Source organism: Hyperoodon ampullatus, assembly GCF_949752795.1.
Source record: "Hyperoodon ampullatus genome assembly, chromosome: 16".
NCBI classification, from domain to species: domain Eukaryota; kingdom Metazoa; phylum Chordata; class Mammalia; order Artiodactyla; family Ziphiidae; genus Hyperoodon; species Hyperoodon ampullatus.
In genome coordinates this window covers 49,478,908-49,498,389 of record NC_136929.1, presented here as the reverse complement: position 1 = coordinate 49,498,389, position 19,482 = coordinate 49,478,908, and the positions used below count along the sequence as shown (strand labels likewise).

Below are 19,482 nucleotides of genomic sequence, written 5' to 3'. Positions count from 1 at the left end.
GTTGGTAATTTGTTACAAATTCTTGAGACTATACAAGGTATAATCTGGCTAAATTACATGTGGCTTCCATATTAGCTTGTTTGGCAGGATGATCTACTACAAAGTAGGCTAGTTGCCCCACTAGTCAATCCCCCAGTAGTTAAAATGTCCTCTATATCCATCGCTGTTATAGAAGTTTCCATAGCCACATCCACCAAACTCTCTGCAGCTGCTACCATCACCTCTGCTGCTGCCAGTACAGCTGCTACTGAAGCTGGAATTGCTAAAAAAACTACTATGTGGATAACGTCTGGCACAAATCCTCCACAGAATCTACTACCCTTAGAATGTCCATGACAGCTACCCTTGTAATGGTGTTGATATGTCTTATTTTCAAACTAAGATGGCACTTCTTATTTAGTTTCCAAAAGAAAATCCAACAAAACCTTGGTCATATTTATGTTCCTCTTGTTAAAGAACAATGTGGCAAGGCCAAGGTTTCCTATACATCCTGTGCAGTCAAAGCAATGTACATTTTCTTCAATACCATTTGGCAAGTCAAAATTGACAACTTGTTTGCCATTTGAAATGTGAAGTCCTCTTGCTGCTCCTGCTCTAGCCACTAGGATTGGGCTTTTTCTTGAGAGGAACTGGTGAAGACTTCTTCATCATTTCTCCAAGATCATTCTCCATGGATACTGGTACAAGCATATCCTTCATGGTGTAAAATGTCCTCCAGACTATCCACACCTTTCTGGTCTCCACAAACACTAAGGTCAATGAATTATTTCCTGTTGCATTTAAAAGGTTAAGCAGAAATAACTATTTGTCTTACTCTTTTGATGTGAGGTTCTCAGAGGTAGAGCCAATATTTCTGCAGCCAAAAAGATGTATTCATCCAAGAAATCATGAGCAAGTATCTGTATTTCCTTAGGGAAAGGAGCACTAAACATGTTATGATAAACTCTCTTTGGTGGCATAATATCTTGTTCAAGTATTCCATATATCTGAGGTTCAAATCCCATATCAATATAAGATCCACTTTATCCAACACCAAGTATTTGTAGAACTCTAATATTTTCTCTTTCCATCATGTCTACCAGGCCTCCAGGAGGAGCAAGTAATATGTGTCATCCACATTCTAAGTATCGAATCTGCTAACCAATATCAGCATCACCATAAATGATGTAAGGACTATCTCCAGGCCAGTATGAAAATTTTCTGGCTTCCTCACAGATTGGTACTGCCAAATCTCTCTTGTTGATGCTAATACCAAAGAGATTGGATATTGGATATTGCCTTTACCTTCTGTTTTCCTCCATGGTGCTCAAAGTCTCTCCTTGACCACCTGAATAAATCTGGCTCAAGATCGGCAAGAGAAATGCTGTAATTTTTACAGGTGCTGTTTGGGTACAAGACGTCAAGTGTCTTTTCTCTTTCATAAAAAGAATAGCACAAGTTTGCAGTGGAGCCAAGTGAGTGTAAGAAGTAAGCTTGATGTTTCCCATAATAGTTTCTCCCATCTTAACATCAATAAAACTTTCAATGTGTGGGAGACAGCTATTGCCTTTTGCCTCAATTGCAATGTCATATTTCTCAAAGTTAATCCCAGTGTTATCTTCAGAAAAGAGTTCCTGTTCCAAGCAGTCACTTGGAAATGGTTTTGACCTAACATCTTTATCTATTTGTCACACCAATGACAGTTTCTACCATGTTCAAATTTTCCAAAGCCACATCTGTCACCATGGCAGCCAGTGTTGTTATAGTCACTCTCTTATCATCAAACCTTCCCTTTAGTCACGTCCACCATCATTGAAGAAACTAGACTTTCCTCTTGAATCATTATGAGGCTCAAAATACTACATGTATCCTTATCTTTACTAGAACTCCACACTGTACTGTCTTTATCATAGACTTGTTTAGTAATTTCTTTGTTCCTTGAATGAAAAGAATATAGCACACTTTGCCGGCTGTCCTTCCTTGACTCTGATTATCTGGAGAATTAATGTTGCTGGTCCAGCCCAAGGGCATTTGTTACTGACACAGGATCCATCCGTGAAGAATACAGAGAACTTGGAATCTCCCTCTGCTGCTGAGTGAGTATGGTTGATGAACAGTAAATGCCTCTCATTGGAAAACTGTGGCTCTCTAACACGTATAGAAAATATTTTTTTCCCAAAACTGAGGTCTCTAGATATATAACCATGTTTTAAAGAAATATCTTTGAACAATTTACAATTCAAAGAAAAAAGCTTTACAACATTATCACCCAATGATTATAAGTTTGACTAAGAAAAATATTTGATAAATGTGTATTTTAATGGTTTATATGTTTTCTAAATAAATTTTAAATTATTTAAAAACCACCTTTCAGATGTGTTTAATTAATACTTCTCTAATCAGACTATCATACCAGGTTAAATGTTATTGTATATATTTCAGCCATAAAGACTGATTGAGATTTTATAATTTGTTTTTTCCTTGTTTATTCTATTCTGAGTTACAGTGTAACTTAATGGTCTATACTTTTCTCTGTGAAAAGGAGTTAAGTTTTTGTGTACTAAGCAAAGAACTGTGAATTCACGTAATAGCTTGTGAGTAGCACAATGCCACAATGTAATAGTGCGAAGTGAAAACTATCATTTTAGAGATTGCTTTGAATTTCATTTTTGACCACAAATGAGTTTATATCAAATATTATGTGCAGTTAGAATCACTATAACTCTGTGGATTTGGGAGTATATTATACAAAGAAACAAATTATTGGCTAATACTTCTTGACATATTCAAGGTTAAATGTTGACAAGTATAATGCAAACTCTTCACCCTCCCATTTTAAATACTGCAAGTAAAATACAAAATGTGTAAATGTAACAGGTTAATAGATATCCATAATCCTAATTCTATAAATAGAATTTTTCAGGTCTCAAGATGCAATGCAGATAATCCAATGTCCAATACAAAAGAAATTATTTTATTAGTGATCTTTCCTGGATTCTGCACAGATGAAGTATAATCAATACTTCTTTGTGTTTTTTGTTCCTTTAAAATTGATAAAGTATAATACCATATAATTTTTAGAATAATATGATTTTCAAGCTGTAAAATACTTATAAAAATACATATCCAGTCTTTCTTTACCTTATAGATAAAGAAATGGGGATGAAGAAGTTAACTGACTTGTTGATGTCAAGCTTGCTATCTAGTGAGAGATTTGAGAGAATAAGTCAAGATACTTGATTCCTATGTCAATGAAATATTCTGTACGTGATATCACCTGTCCTTTTAAATTAACACTAATGCATAATAAATGGATGTTTCACATAGATACTATTATTCCTTTAATGCAGCCATCTCTGCTTTACAGTGATCATGCCTTCTGGATTAACTGGAAAAATAACTATCAGATTTCTTCTTTTTATTCTGAGTAAACAGTTTTCCCAAACTCCACCTTATGTGAAATTTTCTACCTCTACCAAAACCCAATGAATAACAACATGAATTTCTTCTCTTTCCCAGGTATTCAGAAATTTCCCAGAAATAATTACAACAAAAGGCTCCAGGAGAAGATAAGACATATGCTGAGAAATTTTGTGTTTGACAGGAATTTAAATATTCATGGTAAAAATGTTTAAGTATGGGAATGTTATACACTATTTCAACATATAGAATTCCTCTGAGGAAGTAGAACTGGAGGGGACAAGGAAGCTCAAGTTTTAGTACTATACATGAAGCTCTTTCTGTCCTTCCTTCTTTTTCTCCCTCTCCCCCCAACCTCCTGCTTTCTTTCTTTTCCTTCTTTTCTTTTTCCCTAGTTTTAAAGTTATAATCCGTATGATGTTAGAGTATGTCCTAATTTCATGTGGACACAAAAATAAACTAAAAATGGAGTAAAGACCTAAATGTAAGACTGGATACTATAAAACTCTTTGAGGAAAACATAGGCAGAATATTCTCTGACATAAATCACAGAAAGATCTGTTTTGATCCACCTCCGAGAGTAATGAAAATAAAATAAATAAACAAATGGGACCTAATTAACTTAAGAGCTTTTCAATAACAATAGAAACCATGAAAATAAAACTCACAAAATGGAACAAAATATTCGTGAATGAAGCAACTGACAAGAGATTAATCTCCAAAATATACAAATAGCTCATGCAGCTCAATATCAAATAAACAAACAACCCAATCAAAAAATGGGTGGAAGATCTAAAAAATCATTTCTCCAAAGACATACAGATGGCCAAGAGGCACAAGAAAAGATGCTCAATATCACTAATTATTAGAGATATACAAATCAAAACTATAATGTGGTATCACCGCACACTGGTCAGAAAAATGGTCATCATCAAAAAATCTACAAGCAATAAATAAATGCTGGACAGGGTGTGGAGAAAAGGCAACCTTCCTACACTTTTGGTGGGAATGTAAATTGATACAGCCACTATGGAGAACAGTATGGAGGTTCCTTAAAAAACTGAAAATAGAGCTACCATATGATCCAGCAATCCCACTCCTAGGCATAAATCTGGAGAAAACCATAATTTGAAAGGATACATGCACCCGAATATTCATTGCAGCACTATTTACAATAGCCAGGACATTGAACAACTTAAATGTCCATTGACAGAGAATAGGTAAAGAAGATGTGGTACATATATACAATGGAATATTACTCAGCCATAAAAAAGAATGAAATAATGCCATTTGCAGCATACATGGATGAACCTAGAGATTGTCATACTGAGTGAAGTAAGTCAGACAGACAAAGACAAATATCATATGATATTGTTTATATGTGGAATCTTAAAAAATGGTACAAATGAACCTATTTACAAGAAAGAAATAGAGTCACAGATGTAGGACACAGTTCGGTTTCCCCTTGGTAACCAAACTTATGGTTACCAAGGTGAAAAGTGGGGGGAGAGATAAGTTGGGAGATTGGGATTGACATATACAAACTACTACATATAAAACAGATAACTAATAAGAACCTACTGTATAGCACAGGGAACTCTATTTAAAACTCTGTAATGACCCAAATGGGAATAGAATCTAAAAAAAGAGTGGCTATATGTATATGTATAACTGATTCACTTTGCTGTACAGCAGAAACTAACACAATATTGTAAACCAACTATACTTCAATAACAATTAATTAAAAAAATAAAGTGAAGTAAATATGGTGGTACATGCAAGAGAGACTATTTTTTCTGATTTTATATATGTTTCAATATAGCATGATTAAAAATAAATAACCAAAATATTTGAATAAGAAAAAATGTACCCTAATTGGTAACTAAAGAAATTGGTAGATTAACAAACTACATTTATATAATTTTAAGAGAGAAGCTCAAAAGAGATAACCTTCAATATATACTTTAACTTAAGTTTACATTCTGAACCCTAAGTCCCCAAGTGAAATATCAAAACATTCATCTTTATGGTTATTTAAATGGATAGCAAACATTCCCAAAGCTGTATAGTGTGGGATTTATTTGAGAGAGATTAGTGTTCCCTTGGTCTCTTGAATTGACTAGTTCGTTCTCCTAAACTGAGAAAGATGAAATTTATTTATAGGTCCTCAAGCTTTTATTATTTAAATTATAAATATTCCCCAAACAAGCTAAGCTATTTCCCATACTAGCTGTAAAAAAAAAAAAAAAAAAAAAAAATTAGCAGAGGCAATATATGTCTACAAATACTTGCGTTTCTAATCTAGTGGATAATTAACACGTCCCCATATTATCACTGAGGTGGAGGTGGATCAGTGAGGAAGTCTTGTAAAAATCTTCATATTGACAAACTGTTAAAATTTTTTTCTTCACAGCCCCAGGATTGACAGCTATGCCACTAGATCCATATTTTTTAATTATAATTTTTCAATCCCTTTAATTTTCCCTCCCACAGATAAATAAAAGGAAACTATCTGATTTCCTAGAAAATGACTTTGCAGTTACTTAGATTATTATTATGATGGTTATTATGATGATTATTATATTAACATTATTAAGATATAACAGATTCATCTATGCTGAAGAACTCCTCAACATAAGTGATTCCAGGAAGTATCTTACCCAGGGTACAGTCACATCCATCAGTTGACTCCCACTCTGAGCTATAATATTCAGTTAGTTTCATTGAGTTTAGTTGTCAAAAACAATAAAGTGGTGCTTCCCTGGTGGCACAGTGGTAGAGAGTCCACCTGCCAATGCAGGGGACATGGGTTCGTGCCCCAGTCCAGGAAGATCCCACATGCCACAGAGCGGCTGGACCGGTGAGCCATGGCCGCTGAGCCTGTGGGTCCAGAGTCTGTGCTCCATAATGGGAGAGGCCACAGCAGTGAGAGGCCCACATACTGCAAAGAAAAAGATAAATAAATAAAAAAATAAAAAATAAAGTGATGTAGGGTTTTAAGTTTTCTTTTCATTTCTATATCTCCATGTTCTTGTCATCCTTTTCATTTTTTTCAATTTCTATCTCCTTTGACTGTCACTAACTGCTTGATTGATTAAGAAACAATCAAACATTTGTAGAGCCTCAACTGTGTGCTACACAATATGTCAATGGCTTTTCAAAATATCTCATTCTTTTTCACCTTTACAGCAGTTCCATGGACTGCATAATCATCCAACATTTAAAATTAGGAATTTGAAATTTAGAGAAATAAAGAGTGGTGGTCAAAGTTAAACACAATAAATCCTAGATGAGGGTTTAGCTCCAGACTTTCTTTTTTTTTATTTTTTATTTTATTTATTTTTTGTGTGTGTGTGATACGCGGGCCTCTCACTGTTGCGGCCTCTCCCCATTGCGGAGCACAGGCTCCGGACGCACAGGCTCAGCGGCCATGGCTCACAGGTCCAGCCGCTCTGCGGCATGTGGGATCTTCCCGGACCAGGGCACGAACCCGTGTCCCCTGCATCGGCAGGCAGACTCTCAACCACTGCGCCACCAGGGAAGCCCTAGCTCCGGACTTTCTGACTATAAGTCTGTTACATCATAGACACCTCCCTTAACTTGGGTGCCTTGTTAATATTTTCATTTATTTCTATATTTCTATACAGTGAGGTAATCTGCTGTCACATTGTTTGGTCTTTAATTCCTTCTTTCCTTCCTTCCTTCCTTCCTTCCTTCTTTCCTTCCTTCCTTCCTTCCTTCCTTACTTCCCTCTTTCCCTCTCTCTTTCCTTTCTTCCTCTTCCTTTCTTCTTTTAACCAGTAGTGATATGATAATAAATTTGTCTTCAAAATAAAAATCTTTGACATGTGAGCTCTGGTGACCATTTAGTGACTTTATAATAGATTCTTATAGCATATACACCACAAAATCCCTATTCTTGATGAGAAAATATAATTTAAGGACTATTTCTACTACCTTTATGTGATTTTTTCTGTCTTCTGAGCATTTAACAGAAGTGTATTGGCTGAATCACATAAACTGTCTACACAGTGGAGTCAGTATTAATACCTAATTTATTATACAGTTAGTGAATTCACAATTTTAACATGTTAATAACTTGTCTGATGTCAGCCAGAAAGTCTGAATGCCAGTGGCAAACTTATTAAGATTTAAATTTATTTTCTAACCTTTCTGTTAAGCACTCACTTTCCTTTAATATTGATAAATAATTGTTTTAGATTCTCAGTATTCATGAATTATATGCTAGCCTGAAAAAGTCCATACTATTAAGACAATTTACTGAAGTTTATGTAGGTTATATACTGTATAAGTCCATTAGGTGCTATAACAGAATACCACAGACTAGGTAGCTTATACAAAATAAATATTTATTTCTCACAATTATGTAGGCTGGAAGTCTGAGGTCAGGGGGACAGCATGTCAAGTGAGACTTTTCTTGTGTCCTCACATGGCAGAAATGTTCCAGGATCTCTTCACAACCTCTTTTATAAGGCTCTAATTCCATTCACCAGAGTTCCATAATCATGACTTAAGCACCTCCCAAAGGGTCTAATACCATCACCTTTGGGGGTTAAGACTTCAACAGATGAATTTTTGTGGCATATAAACATTCAGACAATAGCATCTATTTATACTTAAAACAGCTAAAAGTTTGGTGATTTGAATTATCATTTGTCTTGTACTTGGTTGCCTATAGGAAAGTCGTTCTACTTCTTTGATTTTCTTTTCAGTATCTTAATCTAGTATACTATAATAAATTTTTTATGGCAAGGTTATTATGAGATCAGTTAGATTATATAAGTACCAGAATTTCAGCCATAGAGAAAGAATGTATTCTTCTACAGCAAGATCAGGTTTTGCCTCTCTTTAACAATTTGTGCTTCCTTTTTTAGCTCTAAAATTGGATGAGTTAATATTAAAAGTCTTTATTATTGTCCATTAGTAAACCATAAACATCTAGAAAATAAATAAATTTTGTCTGTCTTACTTGTGTTGAATCCCCTTCTAGTAGATTTCTGGCACAGAGTAAAATTTCAATGAACATTTACTAAATAAATAATAATTGTGAGGTTTCCAGTTCTGCATGTAAGAAGTGTAGAAGACACCACTTTGTCCGAACACAAGTAAAAGCTGAAAGACTGAAAAATCTTCTTCAATTCTTCTAGAATCCCCAAGAGAGGTGAGGACAGAAGGCAAATCACTGCTCTCAAAAGAGATCAGATGGGCAAAAAAATACAGAGAATAACAACTTAACCAAAGCAGAGACATGAGCAGAAACTGGCATGAGAGCCAGTGCCTAAATAGGAAAACAAGAACTGCAATTGTCAAATTGCTGGAGGTTCAGTGTGGACAATTCTGAGAGGTAAAACTCCATGGGGAATGAGTCCTGCTGTGTGAAGCACAACGTGATATTTACCTCCAGGAGCTCAACCAGGTCCCCACTGTAAATACCAGAGGAAAATCCCCTCCTACAAAAAGCAGAGGCTGGGGAAAACGAATCATTTTGAAATACATCAGAGCACTCTGTTCTTAGCACAGGCTGCCCTCAGCAGAAACTAGTTCAGTGGAGCCTAACCTGCTGGCATGTTATCAAATCCTAACTGACAGGGAGAAGGAGAAAAAAAAATTCAAGACCACTGTAGCCAACCTCTCCCACCTAAGGGGAGTAGAAAAAAAATTAAACACTTGTGAATATCACAGTCCAGAGGCAGGCATAGGCTCACTAAAATACTGAGCCCTAATCACAGGATTAAAAATGTTTCCCCTGAGCCCTCAACACCACATTAGTGAAGGCCAATTTACAGCAGTTCCTTTATCCAGTCCATCCTGTCTGGCTATCAAGAAAAATTGTATGGTATACCAAAAGGTGAAAAACACAACATGAAAGGGCAGAGCAAGACAGAGCCAGACATGGCAAGGGTGGTGGAATTATGAGAAGGAGAATTTAAGACAACTATGATTAATATGCTAAGGGCTTTCATGGAAAAATAGACATCATACAAGAACAGATGGGCAAGGTAAACAGAGAGATGGAAATCCTAAGAATCAACCAAAAAGAAACGTTAGAAATAAAACTCAGTATAATAGAAATGAGAAATGCCTTTGATGAGCTTACTAGTAGACTGGTCATGGTCGAGGAAAGACTCTCTGAGCTCAGGGTATTTCAATAGAAACCCCCCAAACTGGAAAGCAAAGAGAATAAAGACTTAAAAAAAATAGAACAGAATATTCAAGTACTGTGGGACAATAATAAAATGTATAACATATGCATGATGGAAATGTCAGGACAGAAAAAGAGAGGAAGAATAGATATTTAAAAGAAAAATGACCAATAATTTCTGTAATATAATGACAAATACTAAACCATAGATTCAGAAAGATCTGAGAACATCAAGCATGAAAAATGCTCAAAAAACCTATATATTAGGCATGCAATTTTCAAATCATAAACAATCAAAGATAATGACCCAAAGACCTTAACAGACATCTCACTTAAGAAGATAGAGAGATGTCAAATAAGCATATGAAAAGATGCTCCACATCATATGTCATCAGGGAAATGTAAATTAAACAACACTTATTAAAAAGGCTAAAATCTGGAACACTGACAACAACAAATGCTGGGGAGGATGTGGAGAAACAGGAACTCATTGCTCATAGGAATGAAAAATGGTACAGACACTTTGGAAGAGAGTTTGGCAGTTTCTTACAAAAGTAAACACGCTCTTATCATATGATTCAGCAATAGTGCTCTTTGGTATTTACCCAATTCTGAAGCATATGAATTTTTTTCTGTATCCTATAGCCAACACAAAATAGGTAATAACATGCTCACAAATTTAAAAATGAATATAATGCTGTAAAAGTTAAAAAGGTAAAAGTGTATTTATTATGATTTCATATTAAAGCAACTGAAAATCAATTGTAAATAAATTCACTTTAGTAAAATATGTAGATATGGATTTAAATACATATTCCAAAATTATAGTTTTATACATTTATAATTATTTCCATTTTAAAACATCTGAAGAGATTGACATATATTGATATTAAAAACAGAAAGTTTTAGAGGTAAGTCTTAAGCTGTGACTATATGTCCAAAATCCTACTTCCTACTGTCCGCAGGAAACTGTGTCCTGCCCACCATGTTGAACTGCATCCAATAAAGTTGCTTTAACTCAAATGTTTAGCCCAAAATATAACCAGCTTTCTCAGCTCCCAGCTCAAAGATAAACAATGCCCTCTCTACTGAAGCAAACTTCTATATCCCTAAGTTTAAATTTTTAATGGATATGATGCTGGGAATTGAGTTATGGGAAATCTTTTACCTAAGCATTTTATTTATGAACAGGATTTTACCTGAGATGTCATTCACTGGTTGTTCCCTATATGTCTGAACTGTAAACACGATAACCTCTAAGTCAATACACTATAGATCTCCATAGAACAGAATTTAATAAAGAATGAATGTTCTTTTTGCTTCTGATACAAGAATAAAAAAGTAATTATGGTGAGATTTTTGCCTTTAGAATGGAGGCTTTGAGAATGTGTTACTGTTTTTTAGAGTAACATTATTGTTATAAAAATAACAAAATGTTAAGTAGTGGGAGGAACAGAATTGCCATGATTTAAATTGCAACATATTTTGTGAGACTCCAGATTAATATACTCTGATTACATGTGGTATTTAATTAAATTATTTCATTTCAATACCCGCATTCTATAAATAGCATTAATATAGCACTTTCATTCAGATCACCAAAGATTTACTGAATGACATTTGAGAAATGTGATAATGTGATAAGCACTAAAGGTTTTAAAATAAATGCCATGTTATCTCTTTTTATTTCTTTTAGTAATAGTACAACCTATAGGGGAAGATATTAGAATAAAATTATCATTTAATTGCAGTGTGTAAAATACTATACCATATGAATGTAGATTCTCAGTGTCAGATAAAGTGATCCAAGTAACATGTACAGGAAAAAAACATGGATAGTGCATATCAGCAAAACTATTATCTAGTCCAGGTTTTTTCATTTTCTCAATGTGAAATCTTGAGAAAATAGTTTCACAGTTGATCAAGTTTCTTTAATCATTAAATGATTGACCATTACTTAAAACAGCTAATATTTCTTGTGAAGCTTCACTTTATATAAAAACCTACTCCAGATATTCCGATGAATATGAAGATCTTACTGAGTAAGAAATGAAGCCCTAAAGGTAGTACAATAAGAAAGCCTAATATCAAATAATCATATCATTGTGGTCTACCCCCTGTCAGTTAATGCATTTGGCAATAAATCATGTTTTTCTAAGATCCCAGAGAAAAAAATTTGTAATTGTCTGAAACATGATGGAAAAATGGAGAAGACAGCACATGCATTCAGCTACCTACATGAGGAAGATAACATTTTCTATTTTTTATTTGCATTTATACTAGTTTCTGTTAAGGTAGCAACTAACAATAAAGATAAAATACAAAAGACATTTCAAAGTGTGATTTCCCAATACAAAATCAGATGACCCTGGGTAACTCTGATGCTTCTATTTCTGCTTTTGATCTAGGTGGGGATGTTATAACATGAGGTGGGGGCTGATGAGAGTAAAGGTGCTAAAGTACTTTCATTGAAGTAAGTGAGATTGCAGAGTGAAATTGTACAGCTTTCCCCACCATAAATGAATTCTAGTTCATTGAAAGGATATAGACATGCTTATGCTGACAGAACTTGCAAAATTTGTCTCTAATAATAAATTAAAATATACTTTCCCCTAAATGGATATCCCTTCCTCCTAAATTAAAGTTTAAATGATTTTTGTCACAAACTGATTTTTCTTTTGCATTTACTTGCAAACATGGGGGAGAGGGAATGAATGTAGTGTTAGATTCGCTCATAAACACATTCATTTCATGTAAAAGGAAATTTTTATCTTTCCTGAAGTTATTAATCAAAAACTAGTTCCCAAAGTAGCTAACCTTGTGTCAACAAGATAGATGAATATTAGACTACACACAGAAACTGAGATGTGCAGAATACGTAAGTGCCATACATTCTACAAATTTCTGCCCAAATATACTCTCCTCTAAAAAGTGATTTTTGTGTTTTTGTTCTCTAGTGATATTACTAGAAATTATTAGGACATACAATAAGGGGTACAAGATGTTAAGACAAAGAGTTTAGAAAACACTTTTACTACTTGTCAATCAGGGAAGATACTGACTGCCTGCTGTTTAAGAAAGTTAGTCGTGGGGATATATAAACCATTAGACCTTGAAAAAAGTGATGTCTAAAACGTGCTGTTACCCCCATAGGTAGCTATATTTTCCATCTGGGTGAATTGAGCTGTGCAAATTAGCATGTGATCACAAATCAAGACCAAAATAAATCCAAGTCATGAGAGAAAGATATCAAACAGGAAGGATGAGAGAAAAGTAAAGAAGAACACCTGTCTCTTTTTCCAATTGCTTTCCTATTAGGCTCTCAAAGGAATCTGTGTTGGGTGAGAAAGATTTTGATTTTCAGATCCACAGACAGATTTTCTTATATATATTGGAAACAGTGGGGGATAGAAAAAAAACATGGCCTCAAGGTGGAATGAGCAAGTCAATAGTATCTGAAAAGATTAAATGAATTGGAAAGAATTGTGTATTCTTAAACCATCTACAAGCTTGGCTAAATTAAGTGTATCTAAAGGGACATCACAGTTGTTTCTATCTTGGAAAGATTTTTTTTATGTTTAATAAAATCAAAAATATTTAATTGTAGTTTATTTTAAACCAAACTGAATGTTAAATTCCTTATAATTGTATTTTTGATTACCTATTACAGGTCATTGTTCTACACTTACCCTAAATGTGTGTAAATCACACAAACACACACAAACATACATAGGGTTTGAGTATAGATGAAAACACATATGCACCAAGAAGGTATAGAAATGTTTATTAATCACATACTAAGTCTTTCTAAGGAGAGCAGGGTTGACTCCCAAGCAGGTCCAAAAATGGTTTGAAAAAGCAGGAAAGGAGGACTGGCTTGGGTTCCTGCAGCATGGGTCTGGTATTGTGGGGAAGGTTTCCTATGTGACCACTGGGTTTCTGTGGTTTGAGGGCTAACAGAGGTAACACTCCACCTTTCTTACAAGCCTGCCCAGACCAGTTCTGTTTTATGGCCTGAATGTGGTCTAATTCTGTAAAATCTTTCATGTATGCTTGAGAAGATGTGTTTTCTTTTGTTGTTGAATGGATAATTCTGTAAAGTGAATTTGTTCAAGTTCATTGACAGATCTGTTCAGGTCAACTCTGGCCTTCCTGATTTTCTACCTGCTTAATCTATCAATTTATAACAGAGAGGTTTCAAATTCTCCAACTTTTTATTTGATTCTATTTTTATATTTTCTTTTTGTGTGTTATTTATCCTTCTGTTTTTCTTAAAACTATTTTAATGGATGTCCTATAATTTACAATATGTGTGTTTAAATAATGTATGTGTACCATCAAATTTCACTATAACTTCCTGTGTGGTGCGGTTTCTGTCAGGAGCTCGGCTGAGTTGGGCTAGAGAGAACTGAGCTGCTGGATGTCAGAGGAGCCAACTCAAGCAACAAGCCAACAAATGAAAGAGTTTAGTCTTTAATCATTTACCCCAGTGGGCAATAAGCAAGAGGCTAGAACGAAGTAACCCAACTCTTGCATTTCAGTTTCCCTGGTGGTACAGCGCACCAGTCAAGGGACAGATGGAACAGCGCAGATGTGCGGGTTGGCTGGCTGCTGACATCCTGAAGAGAAGGGTCTGGCACTTTTAAGGATCCTAAGTTCAGGGAGAGCTAGAGAGAGTGGACAGGAGTGGAAAAGTACTGGGTACCGAGGCAGAATGGGGAAAAGTGTCTTCATGATTTCCTGCCCCATTTTATCCCCTTTTATCCCCCTTAAGGAGGCATCGTCAGAGGAGGCTGAAGAGGACTTCTGCCCAAGGCCTCAGATGAAGAGATCTCAGAACGAAGGCACAGAGGCTGTGGCTGCTTATGTGTGAAGAGCTTACTGTCCAGGGGCCTCAGACCTTGACGCAACTCTCTTCAGAGACTGCAGCGCAGCTTTGGCCTGTAAGACATGACAGGTAAAGCCTTTATAATTGCCTATAGTCAGGCCTGAAAAAACACACATTGGTTTATAACCAGGAACCAACCTCTTCAATTACCTTTAAGAATTTATCCTCAATTCCTCTTTCCCATACCTTGTGACATTGCTGTCATGTATATCAATTATCCATAGGTTATATATTCCTGATACATAGTAACAAAATTGCTTTAAACAAGCGGTTGTCTTTCATATCAACAAAGAACAAGAAACAAATAATTTATTTTGTTTTCATTTATACCTTTGGCAACCCTCTTCTTTATGTAGTTCCAAATTTCTGACCTCTATCTTCTTTTTAATTCTTTCCTGCCTGAAGAACTTCTTTTAATGTTTCTTGCAGAGCAAAGCTGCTAGAAATGACTTCTTTCATTTTTTTTTTTCTGAGTCTTTATTTCTTCTTCACCTTTGAAGGATAATTTCACAGGATATAGATTGGATATAGATTTCTAGGTGTTGTTGTTGTTGTTTTTTTCCTTTTAACACTTCAAACGTTTCAACCCACACTCCTTTTTTGGCATGGTTTTTTATGAGAAGTCTGCTGAAATTCTTACTCTTATTTCTGTCTAAATGAGTGTCCTTTTTTTCTTTATCTTCCTTCAATATTTTCCCCACTTTTTTTCCCCTGTAGTTTGAATATGGTATGCTTAGTTGTGAGTTATTTTGTTTTTTACTTTTTATTAAATCTTTCTTGGTGCACTCTCAGATTCTTGAATTTATGGCTTAGTGCCTGCCATTAATTTAGTAATTACTTATTTATTAATTTACTAACTGGTCATATTACTTAAAATGTTTCTTCTACATTTTCTCTTTTCTTATATTCCAACTGTGTGTAAGTTTTACTTTTTAATGATTATGATCATCCTACAGTTCTTGTATGTTCTGTTATATTCTTTCCTTATTTTTATTTTATTTTAATTCATATTTCTCTTTGTATTTCAGTTTGGAAAATTTCTATTAACCTATCTTCAAGTTCACTGATTCTTTCCTCACCTATGTAGAGTCTATTAATGAATGTATGCAACGCGTTTTTCAGTTCTGTTACTATATTTCTAATTTCTAAAGTTCCCATTGATAGTTTCTTAGCATTTTCATCTGTTAGAGTATTGACATAATCTGTCATGTTGTTTACTTTTTTTTTTTTTGCTGTATGCGGGCCTCTCACTGCTGTGGCCTCTCCCGTTGTGGAGCACAGGCTCTGCGGCCATGGCTCTCGGGCCCAGCCACTTCGTGGCATGTGGGATCTTCCCGGCCCGGGGCACGAACCCACGTCCCCTGCATCGTCAGGCGGACTCTCAACCACTGTGCCACCAGGGAAGCCACATGTTGTTTACTTTTTGCTTTTGAGTTCTAACCTTAATAATTTTAATTCTCTCATCTGATAATTCCCACATGTGTCATATCTGATTCTGGTAGTTGCTTTATTTTTTCAGAAGGTTTTTTCTTTCCTTTTAGCATGCCTTGTATTTTTTTGTTTCCATTGACATTATGTAAGGTAATAGGGATTTAAATACATAGACCTTCAGCATGAGGATTTATGTTAATCTGGCTAAGAGCAGGGATATGTTAGTGTACGTTGTAGGCATAAGTACAAAAGATATATTTCTTTAATGTCCTTATGTTTGTCACCTTGTGCTTTAAAGCTTTCCTTTTAACAGACCCTTAGAGGGAAAGTATGTTTCAGATTTCTCATAAGTAGTGATAAACAAGTCTTGGAACACAACTATGCTGAAAATTATGGCCTACCTTTAAAGAGTAGATCTACCTGAAACTTGAAAAAAGTGCTATAGCTTAATCCTAGCATTAAAATTTCTAAGAAAAAAAAAAAACTTACTTAAAATGTGCATTTATTACTTTGATGATCTGTGTTTATCTCTTAATATCATTTATTTATTATGCATCTTATTTTCATTTTCATAAAGATGCAACATGTAGGTACATTGTTTAGAAGTAATGTTGTAATTATTTGAGGTTTCATTATTTCAAAGGAATCAATCAAATTTATAGTGGGAAAGGGGAAGAGGAGGAAAAAAGAGAATAAGAATCAATACTGATATGAATAGCTAAATCTAAGGGAATAAGTAATTATATATTTATATTCAGAAAATGCAAATTATTTTAGCAATAGGGTCTCCTTTACTCAAGGGTAAAATTTGATTTTCATCCATATTTGACAGTAGAACAAATAACTCCCATTCAAAATGAATTTTAGAGTTTTATAATCTGCCTTGTGCTGAAGAGTGTATGGAATAAAATCCTTAAAATATAAAGAAATTCGTTCACCAAAATAGTTTTGGGAAGTTATATACATAACAGACCAAGGGTTAATTTACTATTTGAGTCACATAATCATCACTGTCATATTCCATGGAACAGCACACATGACAAACTGCAAGCATAAACCACCTGATATTTTTTCTTTGTGTTCAAGGATGGAGAGGTTAGTAATGTATTTCCAATATATCCTTCTTATTCCCTCTTTCTTCTCACTAACTTAAATGCCATCAAAGGAAACTAGCTTACTAAGTTTCAGCAGCCTCTGATCTTGTGAGGATTCTAGGTACCATAAGAAATTATTATGAAATGGGTTTATTTCTTCCCCAGTGACTGAACTTTATGGAAGTGCAGCCCAACTAGACCTGAGTAATGTCTACCAGAAAAGATTGGTTTCTATAGAAGAGATTAATAGAGATTAATAGAGGTACCATGTTAAAAATGGAAACAAACTATATGTCCTTGTAAACTCCATAACTGTTTTCTAAATCTTTATTTTCTGTAATTTTTAAGTTTACTTCCAAGTTTATTGATATATGAATTACATATTAAAATAGTCACTCTTTTTAGGTATATGATTTGGTGACTTTTGGAAAATATATGCAAACCCTGGCACCCACTAACTTGACTTCCATCCTTCCTGTTTTGCCTTTTCAAGACTTTCATATAAATAGAATCAGATAGCATGACATTCTCATTTCCCATTCTTCGATCACTCAAATTTCTGAGATCCATCTATATTCTTTTTAAGGAAGGAGGGGCCATTTAGGGTATTGTACCAGCAGTTCATGCTAAATAATGTTCCTTTTTATAGATGTTCAACCCTATGTTGAGCCATATGTTCAATATTCCAGTTTTGTGGTATTAATGATTATATACAAGCATTATATATATATATATATATATATATATATATATATATATATATATATATATATATATACATATATATACATTTCTATTGTGGAGTGGGTTAAGTGGGTCACATCAAAAGTTGTGATTTTAGAAGCAATTGTCAAACTATTAGGCCAAGAGGCTGTGCTAATTTGAATTTCCATTGACAATATATGAACAATCCAATTGCTTTGCACCCTGTCAGCTATTGATACTGTCAGGGTTGTTATTATTCCATCCATCCATCAATCCATATCTATCTAAATATCTAAATAGATATCTAAATATCTATCATCTATCTATGTATCTAAATATCTATCATCTATCTATCTATGTATCTAACTATCAGCTTTATATCTATCATTTATCATCTTCATATTGTCCATACTGTAATGTTTGTAATGATATTTCATAATTTAAATTTGCCTTTCTCTAAAAGCTGAAGGCATTGAGCATACTTTCATGTGCTTATTTATAATTCTTATCTTTACATGAGTTGTTTGCCTTCTTACTACTGAGTTGTAAGAATCCTTTAACAGATATGTGCTTTGCAAATGCGTTCACTCATCCTGTAAGGTGTCTTGTAGATAAGCAATCTATCTGAAAAGAATTTAGAATAAGGATAGTAAAGATGATACAAGATCTCAGAAAAAGAATGGAGCACAGTTCAAGAAGATACAAGAAAAATTTAATAAAGACCTAGAAGAACTAAAGAACAAACAGAGATGAACAAGACAATAACTGAAATGAAAAATACACTAGAAGGAATCAATAACATAATAACTGAGGTAGGAGAAGGGATAAGTGACCTGGAAGACAGAAAGGTGGAAATCTCTACCATGGAACAGAATTTAAAAAAAAAATTAAAAAAAAAGAAAAAAGAAATGAAAACAGTCTTGGAGACCTCTGGGACAACATTAAATGACCAACAGTCAAATTATAAGGGTCCTGGAAGAAGAAGAAAAAGAGAAAGGGTCTGATAAAATATTTGAAGAGATTATAGTTGAAAACTTCCCTAACATGAGAAAGGAAATAATCACCCAAGTCCAAGAAGTGCAGAGAATCCCATACAGGATAAACCCAAGGAGAGACATGCCGAGACACATATTAATCAAACTAACAATAAATAAATACAAAGAAAAAATATTAAAAGCAACAAGGGAAAAGCAATAAATAACAAACAAGAGAATCCCCATAAGGTTATCAGCTGATTTTTCAGCAGAAAATCTGCAAGCCAGAAGTGAGTAGCAGGATATATTTAAAGTGATGAAAGGGAGAAACCTACAATCAAGAATAGTCTTCCCAGCAAAGGTCTCATTCAGATTTGATGGAGAAATCAAAAGCTTTGCAGGCAAGCCAAAGCTAAGAGAATTCAGCACCACCAAAAGAGCTTTACAATAAATGCTAAAGGAACTTCTCTAGGCAGGGAACACAAGAGAAGGAAAAGACCTAAAACAAATTAACAAACAAACAAAAAACCCAAAACAATTAAGAAAATGGTAATAGGAACATACATATTGATAACTACCTTAAATGTAAATGGGTTAAATGTTCCAACCAAAAGACATAGACTGGATGAATTGATACAAAAACAAGACCCATGTAAATACTGTGTACAAGAGACCCACTTCAGACCTAGGGAAACATACAGACTGAAAATGAGGGGATGGAAACAGATATTCCATGCAAATGGAAATCAAAAGAAAGCTGGAGTATCAATACTCATATCAGACAAAATAGATCCAGGATAAATCACATTTTGGGTCACAAATCAAGCC

General features: G+C 34.4%; 1 pseudogene across 1 annotated transcript; it reads right to left on the bottom strand.

The window, feature by feature from the left end:
• Positions 1–377: 377 nt before the first annotated feature.
• On the bottom strand, positions 378–15,659 carry LOC307064907 (ATP-dependent RNA helicase DDX3X-like; annotated as a pseudogene). Its single transcript has 3 exons — positions 15,530–15,659; positions 14,445–14,550; positions 378–1,916 (listed from the first exon to the last, which is right to left on the bottom strand). The product of its transcript is annotated as an ATP-dependent RNA helicase DDX3X-like (transcript).
• Between the last annotated feature and the right edge of the window lie 3,823 nt (positions 15,660–19,482).